The 14,162-nt window shown below is 36.4% G+C and overlaps 2 long non-coding RNA genes across 2 annotated transcripts; both read right to left on the bottom strand.

The window, feature by feature from the left end:
* Positions 1 to 2,288: 2,288 nt before the first annotated feature.
* LOC135437467 (uncharacterized) lies at positions 2,289 to 6,314 on the bottom strand. Its single transcript, XR_010437691.1, has 3 exons — positions 5,704 to 6,314; positions 5,336 to 5,394; positions 2,289 to 4,407 (listed from the first exon to the last, which is right to left on the bottom strand). It is a non-coding gene; the product is annotated as an uncharacterized LOC135437467 (long non-coding RNA).
* A 1,262-nt stretch (positions 6,315 to 7,576) lies between these two features.
* Positions 7,577 to 11,807, bottom strand: LOC135437466 (uncharacterized). Its single transcript, XR_010437690.1, has 2 exons — positions 11,660 to 11,807; positions 7,577 to 11,606 (listed from the first exon to the last, which is right to left on the bottom strand). It is a non-coding gene; the product is annotated as an uncharacterized LOC135437466 (long non-coding RNA).
* Between the last annotated feature and the right edge of the window lie 2,355 nt (positions 11,808 to 14,162).

Here is a 14,162-nt window from a genome sequence, read left to right as displayed (position 1 = left end):
CACCAGAATCTTAAGGGTTTGCAGTTTCCTAATAATAAGTACTCGAAATATTGCATACAGACGTATATGGTCCAATAAATTTTAAGTCGTTGCCAGGCAATCGACATATCGCGCAAGATATTTGTTTATCTTATGCTCTCAACACCACATTTTTTGAAAAGTTTAAAATGTGTATGACTTTTGTAGAATGCCAAACAGACAACAAAAAAAAGGAGCAGCGACAAAGGCACAGAATATGTGAATGATCAATTCACTGAATCTTTGATCGAGTGCAGTATAAAAAGTCAATAAACTGCTTCTTACACTCCGCAGCAAAACGGAGTGGTCGAACGTGCCAATCGCACCATCGTTAAATTGTAAAAAAGTCTTTTAATTTATTCAAAGCTTGAAGAATTGTTTTGTGCAGAGGCTGTTGCATCAGCAAATTATATGCGCAACCGATCTCCCACAAAGCATTAGACGGAAGCACACCATTTGAGGTATGGAAGGACGCAAGCCGTCAGTATAGCACTAGACAGTATTCTGCTCGCGGGCATTTGCACACGACAAAGTCAATAGAAGCAAGTTCAAAACAAAGGGCAAGATGTACATATTTGTTAGCTACTCGTTTACACCAAAGGCATATCGCCTATCTGATCGCGAGATTCAAATGCAATGGTGTAGTACAACATGATCGTTGCAGACCCAAAATCATATGCACAACTCAGCCAGTAAGGCCCAGAAAACAGTACATTTTCCTCAATGGTCTAAATCAGTTTGAAGACATTGAAACTCAGTTGCAAGTCGAAGCCATGAAGTATGGACTTCAAGAGATGCTAAAACGAGGCATGCTTGTACGTAAAGCAAAATCAACATCAGTTCAGCCATATCGCTGTCTACGTCGATGATTTATAGTAGTGTGTCCCAGCGAAGACGACATCACCGTTATGCCATTTAGAAGAAGATTGCATCAAAGTGTAAAATTCACGATTAGCTATTTCCTAGGCATGGAAATCCAACTCGATGACGATCGAGACTGCATTTAGGTGTGCCAGAAAACGTATATTCAAGGCCTATTTGATACATATAGCATGAGCAATTTCCGTGCAGAATACACACCTCTTGATCCTTGTTTTCAAGTGCTTTACAACGACGATAGTTGTGTCAAGGTATATATAACGAAATATAAGTCATAAATTGGTTCGCTAATATACTAAGCAGCTTGGAGTCGACACATGTATTTAGCATACTCTAACAAAATGGACATAAATAAGTACTGCTTCACATGGAGAGCACCAGTCTGCAAAAAAAACATTCTCAGATATCTTGCGAGTACAAAGAATATGAAAATTGTATACCGTAAAAATGACAAGCCACGAAAAGGCTATACAGATGCAGATTGGCTAACGATCGGCTGGACAGAAGATCTTATAGTGCCTGCGCAGTTTCCTGGCAGGCAGTGCATTTTCTGGGACTTCATCAAAGCATTGTCGCACTGAGAGCACCGAAGCAGAATGTCAATGGCTGCCAAATAAGCAGCATAATAAGGGGTCAACATTCATTCATCAATTCAAACCCAAATTCATAAACGAGAAAGAAGGGCTATCTTCGGCACGCCGAAAATTTAATACCCTTGCAGACCCAACCTTTTCATAATGCTCATAGTGATTTGCCCGTATTTAAGAAGCACATAGTTAATGCCGAGTATGGCTGAGATTTTTTTTTTATTTTATTTTATGAATGGTCGACAAAACGAGTGTCTTCCTAATTATTCAATACATTATACATACATTATGAAAACTAAACGCTAAAAGCCTAGTTAGAATACACAATTTTCTAATAGCATCACCGACCGATGGAGGAGGATGTGGCCCTTTTCTTTAAAAACAAAATAGTTTTCCACACAACAACTTAATTTTCGACCGATCGTTCCTATGACAGCTATATGACAGCTGACTACTACTACTATCGGACTACTGTCCGATGTAAATAAGATTTTGATATAGTGGTCCGATGTTGATAGGATTTTGCATATATAGGAGGAGTATAGAAAACTAATAAATGCCGAGTTTGGTCAAGATATCGTGAAAAACAAACTAATTTTCCATATAACAACTTAATTTTCGACCGATCGTTCCTATGGCAGCTAGATGATATAGTGGTCCGATGTTAATAGGATTTTGCATATATATGAGGAGCATAGTAAAACTAATAAATGCCGAGTTTGATCAAGATATCTTAATAAACAAAAATATTTTTCATACAAGAACCTACTTTTCGACAGATCGTTCCTATGGCAGCTAGGTTTTGACACATAGTACATATGTAACGGAAAGAGGAACTTCTGCAAAGTTTCATAAAGATAGCTTTAAAACTGAGAGACTAGTTCGCATAGAAACAGACAGACGGACAGCCGGACAGACGGACATGGCTATATCGACTCGGTTGATGATACTGATCATGGATATATATACTTTATGGGGTCGGAGATGTCTCCTTCTATGCGTTACACATTTCACGACAAAATTATAATACCCTCTGCAAGGGTATAAAAAAGTTATTGGAAAAGTAAAGAAATTTATACTAATATATAGGGTCTTAAGTAGATAGGATAAGGAGATGGTGATTGGTGCGATAATTCCTGGTATGTCTGGACGGAGCAGATAATTGAAGACGCCCTGACAAAAAAGAAGAATCTATGTCGCCAATAATCAATTTATGTAGAAAGACATGGATTGTCGTACGGTTAACGACGGAAGATCAAGATGAAGAAGTCTGCTGGAGAAAAGTGGCAACCGAAGATTGCGGTTCCAATTTAAACCACGTAAGGCAAAAAGCAGAAAATGCTTCTGTGCTGACTCAGTATTCAAGGATAAGGAGAACAAGAGAGATGTAGAGAAATTTGGTTATATTTATAAGGATCGTTAAATACCGCGAAATACCACTGTAGATAAAAATTGCGGGTCACTCCAGCGTTGGTTGGGGGGGTAATTGATTGGGTAAGGGGGAGTACGCTGAAATGCAGTTAAACTCTAGGTCTCGCATAGGGGTCTTGTTTAAATGTGCATTATTTACCATGTTAAGGGTTTTAACTTGTGAATTTTCGCTAGTATGGCGCCCGCGTTCCAGCAAAGGAGTAACGCACCTAAACATGCGATTCTGCAGCACGGTCCATAGAAGGGTAGTTTTCAGTGCGGTTTGTGGGGAACTTTTATTGGTAACGTTGTTGTATATTAGGTTTAGGTAATTCTGCTGCTGGGAGTGGTTCGGTTGTCGTTGCACCCACGTGCTGTGTTGGGGTGATGAATTGTCAAACAATGGGCAATTGTCTTGTTTAAAAGTGCATTATTTACCATGTTATGGGTTTTAACTTGTAGATTTTCGCTGGTACGGCGCCTGCGTTCCAGCAAAGGAGTAACGCAAACATGCGATTCTGCAGCACGGTCCATAGAAGGGTAGTTTTCAGTGCGATTTGTGGGAAACTTTTATTGGTAACGTTGTTGTATATTATGTTTAGGTAATTCTGCTGCTGGGAGTGGTTCGGTTGTCGTTGCAACCACGTGCTGTGTTGGGGTGATGAATTGTCAAACAATGGACAATTCGCCTTCCGTAAAGAGACTGTCACTGCTTGATGGCATCTCTAGCCTGCAATATAGACTATGTTTTTAATATGGGCCTTGTTGCCACCAGAGTCTAGAATTGGTTTGTCCGTTCTTATTGTGTTATCTGGGCAGTGAATATGTGAAGCTTCGTGCCCTCGAGCCTTAAGGTCGTTGTTGATCTTGGCGTGCGTTGTTAAGACATGTAGACCATTTATAGTTTGTTTTATCCGGCCGCTTCTCTTTGAGCTGGTACGTGTAGAACTCAATGTTAGAAGTTTCATAGTTTTTAAATACCTTTTAATGTGCATGCATCTTGGGCATATAGCCAAATTGTACCCTCTACTGTAATTCTTGGTAATGCTTAGGAGAGATATTGGATGAACGTTAGGCGTTGTAGGTTGAGGTTGCTTTTGGTCTGGGCTTCCTGGATTAGGAGTGGCTCTGCAACGGTCAGGATTTGAAGGCATAAAGGCTATAAAGGTATAAGCGTTGGGGCTCTCGTCGGCCTCCTGTTTCGTGTCGGTGGGGGGAGCCAAATTGTTCTGCATAATGTTGAATATCGTCCAGGAGATTTGACAGCGAATCTGCGTAGGTTGTGGACATATTTTCCAGGACTTCGCTAATCCACTGATTCATCATCTGAATCGCTACTCAGAGCATGAAATCTATTCCGATCGTTAATGGATCGGAGCCAACTAACTGAAGACTACCTTGTCAGGAGTTACAGCGCTGGGGGAAGTGCTGTGGTGTTTTGGAGTTCAGCTTAGTTTCGAATGTGGACTGTGTTGGGATACTACTGCTGTCTGTATGGCTGGTGCAGATGTTGCTGTTGATTATACGTGGTTCTTAAAGTTATTTTTTTGCATGACAGCCAGGCAAAAGTTTGAAGTTGCCGATTTTATTTGGAGGAATTTTTGCAGTATTATTATTAGCATCACAAAGTTTTACAGCTCCCAACTTGTCAATGTGTGCAAATTGCGCATTTGCAATTTTGATTTTTGCGTCTTTTCTTATATAAGTCACTTTAACACAGTTTTTATCAGTTTGGGGTTGAATGCACTCTAAAAAGTAGTATTATGTCACTGTTGGCTGAGCTTGTGCGTATTGTGGCACTGTTGCTCACGATATTTTACGGGCTAAAAAAAACCCTGAACGTATTAAATGTAAAGCTGTAATGGAGGAGAGGTTCGGGTTCAGTTTTTACCTTTCGTTTGGCCATCTACCAAAATAAAACGAACGGCCGTGGCTGTTGCCTAACCGGGTGCATAGGGATTGGAGGTTCGCACTTCTTGCTAATGCTCGGACAATAGCTCGTCGGACTGATCGGGGTTTTTTTTCCTTTCCCTTCTGCACTTACCATAAACACATAGTTTAAGTGCGATCACAAAAAAAAATAAAATGATTGATTTAAGTAAATCCAAAGAAAAAAAATAAACAAGATTCTAGTATGTGTACCATTAATGTGTTCCGAACGCACATCCAAATTCAATAGAAAGATAGGTATAACTCGATTTACAAAAATATACAGTTTCCAAACAAAATTTAAATTCGAAGTTAATATGACGAATGTGCAATAACTAGTTTAGATAACATAAAGAAATTAAGCGGAAGGAGAAATTCACCAACATTATCTTGAGACTTGACGGATAGTAATTAATTTACCGTCTTGCTAAATTAAGTTGCATTTAATGTTCATAGGTGTATATAAATACATACATGTATATCTATAAGCGTTGTTTTAAACTCTTACTCACGCGATATCCTTCGAAGCAGACGTTAGGCCCAATGTATACGACGATTAGGATCGCTGTTGCTAAATATTACAAAAAAAATTTATAAGTATATAAACACATGTATATATATATATATATATATATATATATATATATATATATATATGAGCAGCGGTCAAGGTCGGTGGTGTGGGAATTTCCTCTCGCTTTAACTTATTTAGGCATATTCATTGCATATTCTTACAAAATTTAAAAAAAGAAAAATTAAAAGAAATAAAATAAAACTAAGGATCTATTAACCGTCCATCTTGGCAACGTAAAATAATTAATGGAATTATATGGCAATGGCTTCTAAGCAAGCGAAAGGGTACACCAAAGGTAATACAGACTCAGCTCATTCGTTACTCTCTGCAGGTTACGCTATATGCTTAGTGCATGCGGCCCCGATGGTGCTGCATAAGTAGTAAGCGTTTCACCCGCTTGACGCCGTTCTTCGAGGCTATGCCAGATGTTGTTCTTCGCAAGACAGCTGCTGATAAGTAAAATAGCAACAAAATTGGTCCTACTGGGTTGCTAAGCGCAACACGTGCTTTTGGTGTTGCCCTTGTCTGGTCCGATCTCCCCCTCTGGTAGCGCCGACTAGTACGTCTAAATATTACCGCTGCTCTTTGTTAGCAAGCTACTGACGAATGGAACGGCTCTAGTCAACTGAGCAGGCACGGAAACTGTGGAAGCCTTAATTAGTTCCAAGTCTCAACACTAGCACATATAAATACCTTTTCTTTAAGGCTCACCCCGAATCACAATTAGGTTAGTGGGTGGAGTTGCTATGAAGGTTTTTGGTTTCTATTAGCGTACCAAAAGAACACATTCAAACTGTACCACAATTGCAATCTTGGTCTTTGACGTCTTAGCAAAATTATTTGCAAAGAAAAAAAATGTTATGAACTTAACTCGCCCGCGCTTCAGATATAAATGACATGCTGAGCTGTACTTTATATTTTACTACTTCCCAAAGACAAAAAAAATAAGGAAGCTTTCAAAAGTTCTACATCACGCGATTATACTTTAAAACGGTACTATGGCCTGATCTTATCACCATTAAAATAGCAGCACAGAAAACAAACAATCGCAATTGTAATGCAATTCAAAGCAGACGCGCATGAATGGGTGTGTGTGTACATGTATACAGAAATTCTTGCAATTTGCGCTAGCTGCTGCTAACACGTGAGCAATTAAAACATATAACTTTCGTGTTTCTTAACCGATCTTAATGAAATTTTCGACAGTGTATTGTGTATTCTCAAAAAGTCTATTGCATTTAAATTGTGGCTAAAATCGGTGGGCAATAGAAGTTGGATTATTAGCTTGATTTTTAGCTATGAGGTAGTAGCGGGGAGGTGGTGATAGCTATAAAATGAAAGATACTACTTATATATATTATATTCTAGAAGCTACATGTCAAGTTTGGTGAATGTAGCTCTTGTTATTTATCAAACTTGCTCAAAAAATAGGATTTCGATATCGATTTCTTGGAAACGGGGCAAGTTATCGAATATCGGAAACAAACTCGATCTGCGCGGGTACTAGGAGGACCTACAGCTAACAGTCACTAGCTCTTCTAGCTTCTGAGATCCATGCGTTCATACATACGGACGGACGAACGGACGGACAGGCAGCCGGACATGGCTAGATCGACTCGGCTGTTGATGCTGATCAAGAATATATATACTTTACGGGGTCGGAGATGCTTCCTTCTGCCTGTTACATACATTATCACAAATAGATTAAACCCTTTTAACCCATTTTCAATGGGTTTAGGGTATAACAAATTAATTGATGTATGTGATATTCAGAGGAATTGATGAAAATTTCATCCCACTACAAGCAACTGGTAAGCCCGGTTTAATTTTACTAAAATAATTAATATGTTTAACATATGAAATAAAAAAAAAGATGAAGTCTAAGCCCACCCTCACCTATTAAAAAATTTTCGACTCTTTGAGTCTCCTATTTGAACTCGTATTTCCTTACCTTTCATGCATACATGCAAATATACTAACAGTTTATTGTAATTACACAATTCACACCATGGAAAATTTTGTGCGCACATATGAGGCTGATAAAAGTCAAGCAAACAAGAACCCCACCGGGAGTACCGTAATTGTTTTGTTTTATAATAATATACATACACATCGCAGATCGAACCAGCTAAGCAAATACTTATGCAATGGAAAGGTAGCCAACATCATCATTAAAATATTTCGTGAAATAATTGTTTATTAGAATATTAAATACTATATATACTTGTTATATTATTAACCTAATACTTGTGTTTTTCACAAATAAATCAATGACAAATTAAGTAGTACATTATTTAATATGTTTGCGTTGTGTCTTTATTAGTACCTGTACTTTGAAGATAACTCTTATTATTAGAACAAAGTTCGTAAAAAAATTTGCCCCACATACGTCTCGTAACAGGATCTAAGATAATAAAATATATAAAGATAACAAACCCTTGCAGTGTTGCTGTGAGACAGAAAAGGTATGAAAATACAATACCAACTTTTATTGTTGATAAAAAGCCGAAAAACCACGTAAATCCCAATAGAAAAAAAAGCAGTACTGATAGCCTTATCTGATAGATTAAAACGGGTTTATCAGTATGCCTTATTGGTGTGCTGGACCTTCCTAATATATTATATATAATAAGACAAAAGATAATAAAGTTTGCTAATATGATGATGGAAATTGGCATAATTATGCCGAAATAAAGCGCATAACCGGAAGGGTAGCAAATGGCCCCTTGACTAAACGAATCATAATCTAGCACAATAACAAGCACAACTGGTATAACTGGTACACCCCAACATAAAGCGGTCGATTTCATAAAGAATCTGTTCGGCCGGGTTCCTCCAAATACATGCACATATCTCTTGAATTGCAAGTATGCAATTACCATCATCCAGAAGAACTGAACCAGGACAGAGTAGTGAAGAAGAGCGCCAATTGCTACACAACTAGGTATTATCTTATTTATAATTAAATGTAGTGAGTATTCCTCTGTATTAACAAAGCAAAGAATTATCATCTGCAAAGCTATTGCAGCTGATAGTTGTAGTAGTACCTTAGAAGACGGTTTCTGACGCCAAGAATTAAATATTGCTGCAGTTATAAATATGCCAGTTATACCGAGAAGCGATAATGTGCAGCCTGTTACCGTTATAATGTCAAGAGCCTGGTCATGAATTTGCTGAATATTTACTTCAATGTCTTCTTCCACAGTGAAATTAAAGCCTACTAGGTAAGCGAATGGCGTTAGATGGCTTACTTGACATACTGCAATATCTTCGTAAATTTCGGAGAGACTAGAGGCCTTAATCCCATCAGAGGCCCAATTCTCAAAATTCCAATATCCACACATATCTTTGGATTTATTGTGTTTTGATGAACTACTTTGAGAAACTCTAAAAGCAAGTGGCAATTCTTCAGGTAAATGCGTACTGTGACCTGGTAAGGATATTGAAACGACACGACCCAAAGCACTTCGTGAGATATGATTGGCTTGTGATTGAAAAAGTTTGTCATTTGAGTAGACTTTAATAATCACAATACTATTTGTTACCTCGGTAACATTATGGGTATTTAAATTTGCATCCAATTGTTCCAAGAGCTTTTCTGGAACATATGTGGCTAATTGTAAGTTAGGTTCGTAAATGAAGTCCTCAATTTCATGATTCGACTGCAGGAATCGGTAGTGCTCATTTTGAAATGCACCATTTAATAAATATGGTAGTTCCGTTGCATTATTATTATTTTTAAATATTGCTATTCCAGAAATATTAGCTATCAACGGGTTAATAATAAAATAGAGTAAATTGGGTGATATTTTTACTGAAACTCCAATATCCTCATAGTCCAAGACTTCAAAATCGGTTCTCGGTTCTAATTCGTTAGAATTTACAATGGCTTCGCTTAAATTATCTTTATTAAATATTGTCTGTGATGAAAAAGTATTCATTGCGATTTCAAATGCCTCCAGAAGTTTGTTGGTTGAGTTTAATTTAGCTGACATCCGTATTGTGGTTTCCTTCACATTTAGCAGAAAATTGTAAATATATATAAGATCTTGGGTGATGTCTTTCAATATTGCGTCAGCATGACTAAGCTCCGCAGCCATCGCTTTTTTGGGCAAACTCAAAACAAACTGATCCAAATTTTTTACAGAAACTTGCACAATGTCAGCAGCAAAATGTATATCCACTGGTAAAACCTGTGTAGCATATTCTTGCAAAATATCTTTAACTTTTTTAACCACTCTTTCTGGTGAGGCTTTAAGCATTTTCGAGTTAGTTAAGCTGTAAAGAGTTTTAGTTATTTTCAATTTGTGTTGATTAAGTTGGCATGATATGTTTCCCTTCAATGTTTCCCAATAAGCACCATGCGTAAAATTGCCACGACAATGACGTGTATATGGCATGCCATTACTTTGAAGACACAATTGTGATAATGTGCCCACTTGCCCAATTACTGCCTGCTTCCACTGGTATGTATCATTATTCAAATGAAATATAATTGGAAAACAATATTCTGAGCTGCGTATTACAATCGTATTATTCGGACTGTAAATTGATAATAGCTCTTTCAACAAAGTCCAAACTTGCATACGTACTGAAGTGTCGTGTCTAACATGATAATCGTTTTCCAAGCTATTATCTTCTTGGCTACTTTCCTCTTCACTATCATCAACTGCAGAGTTTTTTAGGGAAGCAGTCAAGTGAACCCAACAATTTAAATTTTGTGTAGCAATTTCTTCTATACTCATAATACGTGAATTATGTAGATTCAGGTCTCGAGAAACCTCGCCACTTCTTTCTCGTAGCACTTTTAGTACATGCTTTCCAAGCTTTTTTATGTTTTTATAAATATTGTTGCACATGTTAGTGTGTTCGTTTTTACTTACTATTATGCAAGGGATACTTATTTTCACAGCAAAGGAATGTCCACGTTGTTTTTTTGTTGCCACTACCCGTTGGGTGGTCACTAAATTAAAATTAAAGATGGTGTGTCCTGCACACCAATATTCGCCTGGTCCGTCACCAAGTAGTTTCACTTTAAATATTGACTTGGTCTTACTTTTATTTTCCCAAATAAGATCAATTTTAGTGCTTCGTTGAAGGTCATAGTCTGCGTTTGTAAAACAATGCACACCATTGTCATTTTTATTAGTACGCCAAATATACTCCCCATTGTAAACTATCAGAATTAAAGCTTGTAATGTTACGTCAAGTTTCAATATCAGTTCAACGGCGTTTTCTTGCCTGTCAATAATATTCTTGTATAAAATTGGAAATCTATTGTTATTTTCATGATTAACAACTTGCACTACTTCATTTCTGTTCATGAGAATCACGTACTCGTCGCCAAATTTGTCCACAAAATTGTCAACTTGAAAGAATTCATTTTTTTTTTCCTTTGGTAGGAATTTTTTAAGTAACATTCTGAAACGATTGCGTTTAGAAAAATAATCTTTTATGCGAAGCTCAATTTGTTCTGTATATAATATTTTTTGCCAGTTGACACCATAGCATTCATGTGGACGATAGCTAAACGCGCCTTCTCCTTCGGGACAGCCTGAACTGGCTATTAAATTACCTTGATATATACAAATCGAGTGCAATAAGTCTTCACAATCAGTAATATTCAGGATAAAATCAGAACTTTCTTTCTTATCATTATTTTGATGTACTCGATAGTAATATCGTGCTGACATACATTTTTTATCAGATCTAAAATCTGTTAGGTTTATATTGTCGTTGACTACTTGTTCCCAACGGTCACCTGGCAAACGTATCTTATATGGCATATAACTATTTTCACGTTGTATTGGTAACCAATATTCACTAATGTTTTTTTCATACAAGAACCGTGTGAAACTTACAATCTGATGTTTAGAAAAATCTAATGGTAAAATTTTATTTGAACCATGGCAAAAATTTTCATCATACTTATGCGGCTTTGATGAAATTTTAAGACATAGCGGATCACCTTTGTCATCATAAATTTCGACTAAGTCCTCCGGGCAATACTTATTAATCCTCTCTTCTGGTTTGCATACAACATTTTCTGGCAGCCACTGGCCAGTAGTTGTGTTACACTCGCGTAAAAAGAGTTCCCAATGATCCTTCCAACAAAGAATGTCTTCAGAAGTTGTATAACGAATGCCCCGAAATTTCCAATATGCTGTGCCACTAGATGTTTCAGTTGTATTATCATCACATTTTGTAACCTACATATGATGAAATTAAAATTTTATTGTAAACACAATGGATAATTGCTGACCTTTTTTGGCAAAGTGCAGGAAAAATGTACCCACATAACAATAAATATTATGGATCGTCTGGCCATTTTATTATGGCCAAGAAGCATTATTTCTCAAAACACTGATTTTGTATCTTTCACATCTAAAAACCAAAGCACAGTCCGAGCTATCTTATTATTTTTTATCTCAATTTAGAAATATTTCTTTATCTCTGTTATCAAATGTGTGCTTTATACCCTGTAGATATAATCTTATAAACCGGGTATTTTTTTCAAATATATGAATGAATATATAAAAGAATACAATTTTGATCGCAATGAAAGTAAACATCTATTAGAATATGCAACAGAACAAAATTTTTTTGTTAGTGACGGCAGGATACAGGGTGAATATATTTGTATAAACATTTTTATACATCTTATTATATTATACATAAAACTATTTGTCCTGAGAGAGTGATTGGTAGTCAACACACAGACGAAACTGCAAGAGTTTATGTGATAGAGATGCACGCCAAGAAGTGGTGTTAAGATATTCCACCCTCAAGTGTGGAAAAATCGCGAAAAACGATTGTATGAATCTCAGCATTAAACGCATTGTCAAAGAGACTTCTCCGATTTCATTGGAAACGGTGTTTCACACTTTTGGTGGTCAAAGATTTAGTGGGTTAAGTTTCGAGCTCATTTGAAACGTGTTTCATATATTTTTGCAGAATCATGTTCAAGTTTTATCCGATTTGCTTCCAGAATTTTTTTAAAGCCCTACATAAGAGCTTAGCATTCTTCATCGATTTCCTAAATTTCATCCGAAACTGTTGTAAGAAAGATTTTGTTTATCATCCGATCGGCTTCAAAATAATTTCAAAAATGTAAAAATGTTTTAAAATGACGTGGAGTTCAAAATAGTACGGGCAGATTAAAATTGTTCACACCCTGGAACTGGATGAAGAAGTTTAATATAAAGCATAAATATACGTTAGTATATTATAAAAGGGGTTATTTTTATAAATTCTGTGTTTCTTAACCGATCTTGACGAAATTTTCTTGTGGTGTGGAATATACGATATTATTGGTGGATTCTTCTGGCTCTCATACATTCGGACAGACGGACGGACATGTAACCGATCTTGACGAGATCAACTCGAATATGATACTGCTAACGAATATATAAACCTTATAAGGTCGGATTTGCTTCCTTTTATCAGTTACATATATTGGTACAAAACCGTTAAACCTTTTTACCTATTTTCAATGGGCTGAGAGTATAAAAAAACCTGCGAAATATATATAATATGTATTTATAGATATATATGTATGTATGGAGTCACAATTAGTCAATTTAGCTTACAGAAACTATTAGAATATGCTGGTGTGGCTAAATGTAGCGACCCACCAGCAACAAGATAAGAAAAACATATTCGAAGTGGTCATGGCCGAAAATTTCACTCTACCAAAATAGAAAAAAGATTTAAACTATGCAATGCTATCATCATAAGTTTAATGGTACTAGCAACAATTAAACTGATTTAGTCTACCATCTACTAAACAAACAGATACAGCTGTATCAAATGGATTCATACTAAATGTAGGTGGAATGATTTAAGACTATTATGGAGAGCCTCATTACACCACAACTATGAATTCTCCTAATATGTGTACTTACAGCGCCTGTGGCTTACCGAATAATGTGCTTAGGTGAAGAATGTTTGCTGATTATTAAAGCGCAGCTTTGCTGTAATAATTCTATTCACTTTGCTAATTAACTTTTGATCATGCATTTAATAAACAACGGACACTGGATTCAATCAGAATAATGCATAGACAGTAGCTTTACTTTACATGGAGAACTTCCATAGGTTATTATGGGATATGCCCTTTATTTATACACGACTCAAACTAACATTAGTCAAGGCGGGGTGTTCTTTTCAGCCATTGACTATGCTGTATATAATTTGGTTACTCACTTTTTTTAAATATCACAATGATGCGAATATTGAACACTCAAAGAGCTTCTGGAGGAATGCATGGATCTGTGCATGAATAATTACTCCCCTTAAAATTAGACAAAGATGATGACCCCTACCAAAATTCATTCTGATGCTGCCCTTGCCTCCAACAGATAAACAACAATATAATATTTTCAAATGGCTGCCAACAACAAGTCATCTGATTCTTTCAGCAATTGGAATCGTAGAAATTAAATGCGTTTTTTCAGGAGTTACAAAATCAGCTTACGCCGTTATACTCTACAATTATGAAGCAAACGCCGTTATAGATGTGTAAAAGTTTCTTAATATAATTAAATTGACACAATTTTGTGAAATGTCAGTGACTTTCGGTATTTTTCTGCGTAATAAATTAAAAAAGGTACGCCAGGTCTATTAGATAGTTTATTAAAGTCTACCAAACAAAAAACCAAAGGTTTAAGCCAAAAAATAAATTCTCCTCAATAAATAAATCCTTTGATCGGCAATTTCTATGCGAAAGCGGTGGATTTTGCTAAAAAGGTAACAAATAAATTCTC

This window comes from Drosophila montana, unplaced genomic scaffold, assembly GCF_035044405.1.
Source record: "Drosophila montana isolate Dmon_TW-CO22-7 unplaced genomic scaffold, ASM3504440v1 contig_3814_1, whole genome shotgun sequence".
In the NCBI taxonomy this organism is placed as follows: domain Eukaryota; kingdom Metazoa; phylum Arthropoda; class Insecta; order Diptera; family Drosophilidae; genus Drosophila; species Drosophila montana.
The sequence above is the reverse complement of the archived record's forward strand: the minus strand, read 5'-3'. Positions and strand labels throughout refer to the sequence as shown.